The following is a 6,800-nucleotide window of genomic DNA, read 5'->3' as shown; positions in this document are numbered from 1 at the left end:
ACTATGTCATTCCTTCTTGAAAAAATAATATTTATCATAAACAGGAATTAACACACATTCTCACTTTGTTAAGGTTGCTACATTTAGCAAGTAAAAATAAAAAATATTCATTGTTTACCTGAAATTCAAATTTAACTGGGTGACATAATTATCTGACAATCCAGTGTCTTTACATATTTTGTATATAGCTGTTAAACCTGAAACATTTTTTCTTTTTTGCTAACCACTGAAAATCAGAGATCTAGCCTTTTGACACTTATGTCTTCATTTGTTAGATGAAGTTTAGTTGAGGGAAGGAACACATTTTTGTATTAGATATATCCTACTCTTAGACCCAGAGATTATTACCCAAACAGACCGAAAGTGCTCCTTGGAGAAAGGGACGTCTAACTCGAGTTTGGGTCTCCCAACACTATACATAACATATACGGGCTCTCAAAAAAATGCTCATGGAATCAAAACAGCAGTCAAGGGTTCTTAGGAGTCCTTCAGAGGGAAGATGTGTGCAGTGAGAAACTGTTTAACAAATGGTGTGCACGGCAAACATGAAGCAGCAGGAACTTTGTGTAGCTGTTTGGCAAGTTAGAAATTAACAATAATCTTTCTTCTAATACAACCAGAAGAAACTTCAAATCCACTTATCCAAGCCTTAGGGGTAAATATTGTGACTACTCCCTATTCATGATGAAGCTCTAAATAGACAGACTTGACTGATACTAGCATATCTGGAATATTATATACTATGGCCAAAGTTTGATTCAAAGTTGTATTATAGTAGGAAAGTTTCTTCACCATCATCATCACAATCATCATCATCATCATCGTCATCGTCATCATTATCATGTTATACCTATTTGCACACTGCATCATCTTCAGGATTACATTCAGTGAGAAAATCATAAAACTAAGGAAACCCTTTGGAGAGAGAAAGAGAAGGCCAGACTAAGGTTTAGTTACAGGGAAGGACAATGGAGAACCTAAAATAAAACTACCACAAGAGACAGAAGCAGTGGATTGGAATAGAGGAAAAGGAAAAAATAAAATGTTTGATCTCTGAGCTGAAAAAACTGGAAGGAGATCTGATGCAGAAGAGACTAACACTCTGGGGAAGTGAATGCATCACAAAAACTGTAGCCCTGACAGCCCTGGCCAGTTTTTTGTTGTTTTTTTTTTTTTAATTTTATTTATTTATTAATTTATTTATTTATGGCTGTGTTGGGTCTTCATTTCTGTGCGAGGGCTTTCTCTAGTTGCAGCAAGTGGGGGCCACTCTTCATCGTGGCGCGCGGGCCTCTCACTATCGCGGCCTCTCTTGTTGCGGAGCACAGGCTCCAGACTCACAGGCTCAGTAATTGTGGCTCATGGGCCTAGTTGCTCCGCGGCATGTGGGATCTTCCCAGACGAGGGCTCGAACCCGTGTTCCCTGCATTGGCAGGCAGATTCTCAACCACTGCGCCACCAGGGAAGCCCCCCCGGCCAGTTTTTGCATGGAGATCTCTTGACACAGTATCTCCGGAGGAGTGGGGTTTATCCCCTCTGCCCAGGCCAGGAATCTGCACGAGCAGCCATCAGCATGACAAGAAGAGTGGAATAATCCAACTACATCTCTGTGAACTTGACCATCAATGATGATACTTATTTACTGTGGACAATTCTTCTGTTTTATGTGATCTTGTGTAATTTACTTAACATCTCTGTGCCTCTATTTTCTCACCTGTGAAATGAAGTTAATAATAGCACCTATTATTCACTGCATGTCTGTTATATAAGCTAAGCTTAAAAGCAATGTAATAAATTCTTGCTGTTAATATTACCTATTTTTCACTGTAAACAGTGCATTATGCAGTGACAACACTTTATTGTAACAAAAGAAGCTGTAGCCTTGGGAACCCAAAACAGTTTTGGCTTTGACCTTCTCTGACACTACACTGAGGGATGAGAGGGAGCTTCCCTCTTTGAAGGCCCATCTACCTGGTACAACAGGAGGAAGCACTCAAGCCTTGCAGTCCACCCCTATAATTCTCAGGCCTACAGGTCCACCAGAGTGCCAGAGTACCATAAAAAACCAATAACATGGTGGGTGCAGAGCATTCTCCAATCTCAGGGCATACACTGGGGGCCGGTACCAGCTCTGAGATCTCGGACTGAACAGCACTGGCAAACCTGGCCAACGCTAAACACACAAGATTACTGAACATGGAAGGGGAAGAGGGAGTCTCTGACAAGGGCAGGCATCTGTTTGACATTTATGCTTTGGTCACCACCTCAAAGTAAGATACTCTTCACCCAATTAGGCGCAGAAAATACAGACATACCTCGGAGATACTGTGGGTTCAGTTCCAGACTACCACAATAAAGCAAATGTCACAATAAAGGGAGTCACACAAATTGTTGGGTTTCCCAGTGTATATAAAGGTCATGTGTACACTATGCTGTAGTCTATTAAGTGTGCAGTAGCATTACACCTAAAAAACAGTGTACGTGCCTTAATTAAAAATGCTAACCATCACCTGAGCCTTCAGCAAGCTATAAACTTTTTGCTGGTAGAGGGTCTTGCCTCGATGTCTATGGCTGCTGACAGATCAGGGTGGTGGCTGCTGAGGGCTGGGATGGCTGCGGTAATGTCTTAAAATAAGACACCAGTGAAGTTTGCCACATCTATTGACTCTTCCTCTCACAAACAATTTCTCTGTAGCATGCAATGCCATTTGATAACATCTGACCCATAATAAAACTTTCAAAACTGGAGTCATTCTTCTCAAACCCTGCTGCTGCTCTATTAAGTAAGTTTATGAAATATTCCAAATCCTTTGTTGCCATTTCAACAATCTTCATAGCACCTTCACCAGGAGTAGATTCCATCTCAAGAAGCCACTTTCTTTGTTCATCCATAAAAAGCAATTCTTCATCCATTCAAGTTTTATCATGAGATTGCAAGCAATTCAGTTGCATCTTCAGGTTCCACTTCTAATTCCAGTTCTCTTGCTATTTCCACTTCATCTGCAGTTATTTCCTCCAGTGAAGTCTGGAACCCCTCCAAGTCATTCATGAGGGTTAGATCAACTTCTTCCTAACTCCTGTTAATGCTGATATTTTGACCTTTTCCCATGAATCACGGATGTTCTTAATGACATCTAGAATGGTGAATCCTTTCCAGAAGGTTTTAAATTTACTTTACCCCAGTCCATCAGAGTAATTACTATCTATGGCAGCTATAGTCTTATGAAATATATTGTTAAATCATGAGACTTGAAAATCAAAATCACTCCAAGCTTAATCCATGGGCTGCAGAATGGATATTGTGTTAGCAGGCATGAAAACATTATTCTCATTACACACCTTCATCAGAGCTCTTGGGTGACCAGGTGCATCATCAATGAGCAGTAATATTTTGGAAGGAATCTTTCCTCTGAGCCATAGGTCTCCCCAGTGGGTTTCAAATATGTAGTAAACCATGAGGTAAACAGATGTGCTGTCATCCAGGCGTTGTTGTTCCATTTATAGAGCACAGGCAGAGTAGATTGAGCATAATTCTGAAGGGCCCTAGGATTTTTCAGAACGGTAAGTGAGCACTGGGTTCAATTTAAAGTCACCAGGTGCATTAGGCCCTAACAAGGGAGTCAGTCTGTCCTTTGAAGCTTTTAGGCCGGGAATTAATGTCTCCTCTCTAGCTATAAAAATCCTACATGGCATCTTCTTCCAATATAAGGCTGTTTTGCCTACATTGAAAATCTGTTATTTGGTGTAGCCATTCACGCAGTAAAGCATGCTTTAAATTTTTAGCAACTTAAATATGGTTGGGGTTAGAAGTTTGATAACAGCATCATGTAATATTTGCTCTTTTAAAAACGTCACAGAACAATTCTCTACCCTTTGAGTAGACCTTGGTTAAATTGCAAGTAATTTATTTGGAAAAATAAAAAACCAAAAGAACAGAAATAATTCTATATTTGTCTTTCGACATTTTCTTCCTCCTGATGATTTATCTTAGTTTTGTTTTGCTGACTCACCACTTCTTTGAGTGTTGTGACCTTAAGGCAACTACTTTACTGTTTTTTGCTTTTTTGTTTTTAGAAAAATCCAGTCTCTCGGTTAAAGCACATTCACAGTGGATTATTTTCTTCTTTTCCCCATCAGTTCTCAATACAAATGCAGTACATTTCATAAAATGACAGTACCCACTGCTCTTTTCAACACTTTCAGAAATACATTTAGTGGTATGTTTGTGGATGACAAAATGATGTCAACGCATTTATCTGTCTGCCTTTCTACTAAATTGTAGATCAATGCAGGGCATTTGATGTATACCGTGTATTATAAGTGCTGTCCTCAACACTTCTGAAAATGGGTTATACCAAAAGCTTTAAGCATGAATTCATGACACTCTATTTAGAATTGGAAATCCACAAATTTCAGACTAGCTTATTCTATATTGATTCTCCTGTGGAAGAGATATAATGTTTAGAGACTACGTTGGCTAGAATTTTCTCTCTTAAAAAACAAGCAAACGAACCAAATAGCAAAAATCATTTTTTGTTTCAGAGAAACCCTTACAAGTGTTCCTAAGAACAAATAAATAAGACTCATCAAATAGGACTTCTATTTCTACTTCTGTTTATGATGTGTGATATATACATGCATGTATATGTATATATACATACATATATACATATGTCTATACGTATGTCTATATGTATGTATGTATATACCACACACACATATATAATTTTGAAGGTGCTGGAGGACTGCTGAAGCACAGAACTTGAGGAGCAAAGTCCTACAGCCACCACATAAGTAGTCCAACTGCCCTGAGGCCACCACGCTGTAAGAAGCCCAAACTAGACCACATGTAGAACCCATATGGAGATACTCAAGACTACATGAAGAGAGAGGCCCCAAGATTACATGAAGAGCCAGTGTCCAGCTGTTGCAGCTTCCACTGTTCTTGCTTCACATCACTGACTGCAATTTCATGGAATACCCTGAGTTGAACCTTTCCAAATTTTTTACCCACAGAAACTGTGAGAGATAACAAAATGATGATTGCTGTTTCAAGCCACAAAAAGAAAAAAAAACAAAGGAGATGAAAAACATACTTCCTTCAGGGAATCTGCCAATTTCTGGAACACAGTGAGAGACCAAGATTCTGGACAACGGGTCTAGTCAGGGGGCAACTGCAAGGAGGCAGAGAACCCACAGAGAACTTCTGAAAATATCAAGGTGCTGAAGAGACAAAACTCGGAGTTCAAGACTGCATGCAGCCAATATTCAAAACTAACAGGTAGGTTTTACATTTTATCAGCTGCTCTTTTCACATAACATGCACAAAAATGGCTAAATGGAAAAAGACTGATCATAGCAAGTATTGGTGCGCATGTGGAGCGACTCAAACTCTCATATGTTGAAAGTGTTACAGCCACTTGCACGTCTATTTGGCATTCAGTATCTACTAGTGACAAATATGTATATTCCACTCCTAGATATAAACTTGGATATACACTTAGCAGAAACAACTACATATGTTCATGAAAAGGCATGTACACTAGTGCATAGCAGCACTCTCCTTAAAAAAGTAAAAAAGGAAACAATTCAAAGGTTCATCACAGCAGAATGAATGAATAAATGATCTTACATTCATACAATGAAATGCTATGCAGTAATGAGTGAATGAACTCCTTCTACATGGAATAGCACAGTTTAATCTTACAAACATGATGTTGATTGAAATAAAGCCAAACACAAAATAATTCCTTCTTTTTGATTTCATTTATATAAAGCTCAAAAATAGGCAAAACTAATCTATCCTGTGAGAAGTTAGGATAATGACTACCTTGGAAAGCATAGTGACTGGAAGTGGTCATTAGTGGGGTTCTGGGACGCTGCCAATGTTCTATTTCTTGATCAGGTTGCTGGTTATATGGGTACTTTCTCTTGGTGAAAATTTATTGAGCTGTACACTTATGATTTGTGCATATCTCTAATAAGCTGTATGTCAATAATTATTCTTTTAAAAATAAGATCTTGCTCCTATACTTTCATTGGTTTTCATTCTGGGAACCCTCCAGGTTTTCAGTGAACAGCTATGAACTATCCCATCCTGGCTCTGGCAGGCGGAGGAAAAGTAATCATTTTGAAATACATCTGGAGCATTCTCTATAACAAAGGCCTACTCTCCAGGGAAAAAGACTCTACCAGCAACTTACCCTAGGTAGAAGGAAGGGTCTTCACCCAACTCCAGCTCCCTCTAGCCTTCCTGTCTCACATAAGGGGGAAAGAAGAGAGCAAAGAAACACTTATGAAAGTCAAAACCCAGGGACACAGGCCCACTAAATGACTGACTTTTAATCATAAGATTATAGATCACTTTTCCACCCACACACCCTACTACCACACCAACAGGACTCCAGTATAATAACAATAGATAACACTGAAAGAGCTGCAAGGTGCAGACTTTATCTAAGGAGGAATTCTTAGGGAAGCTTCCAAAAACAGGGAGACAAAAACAAGTACACTCCAGGAATCTGAAGCCAGTGGCACCTACGGCTAGAGCAAACATTAAACACAGCCCAACCTCTAGCCAGATTAACATAGAACCTCACACTAAGGGCCTGTTTATAATTCTTATTATCTCATGCCTGACCTTAAACAAAAAAAATCACAAGACAAGCTAAAAGGCAAGAAAAAGGAAGATTTCCAGGCTGGACCAATATATATTTTTAATATACAGTATAAACTCTCTCCTGAATAACTGAATTAATCTACTCGATTCAAGGTAATTTTTTTCTTCATTGGGCATACGG

Source organism: Balaenoptera physalus, assembly GCF_965194825.1.
Source record: "Balaenoptera physalus genome assembly, chromosome: 9".
Lineage (NCBI taxonomy): Eukaryota > Metazoa > Chordata > Mammalia > Artiodactyla > Balaenopteridae > Balaenoptera > Balaenoptera physalus.
Note: the sequence above shows the minus strand (reverse complement) of the source record.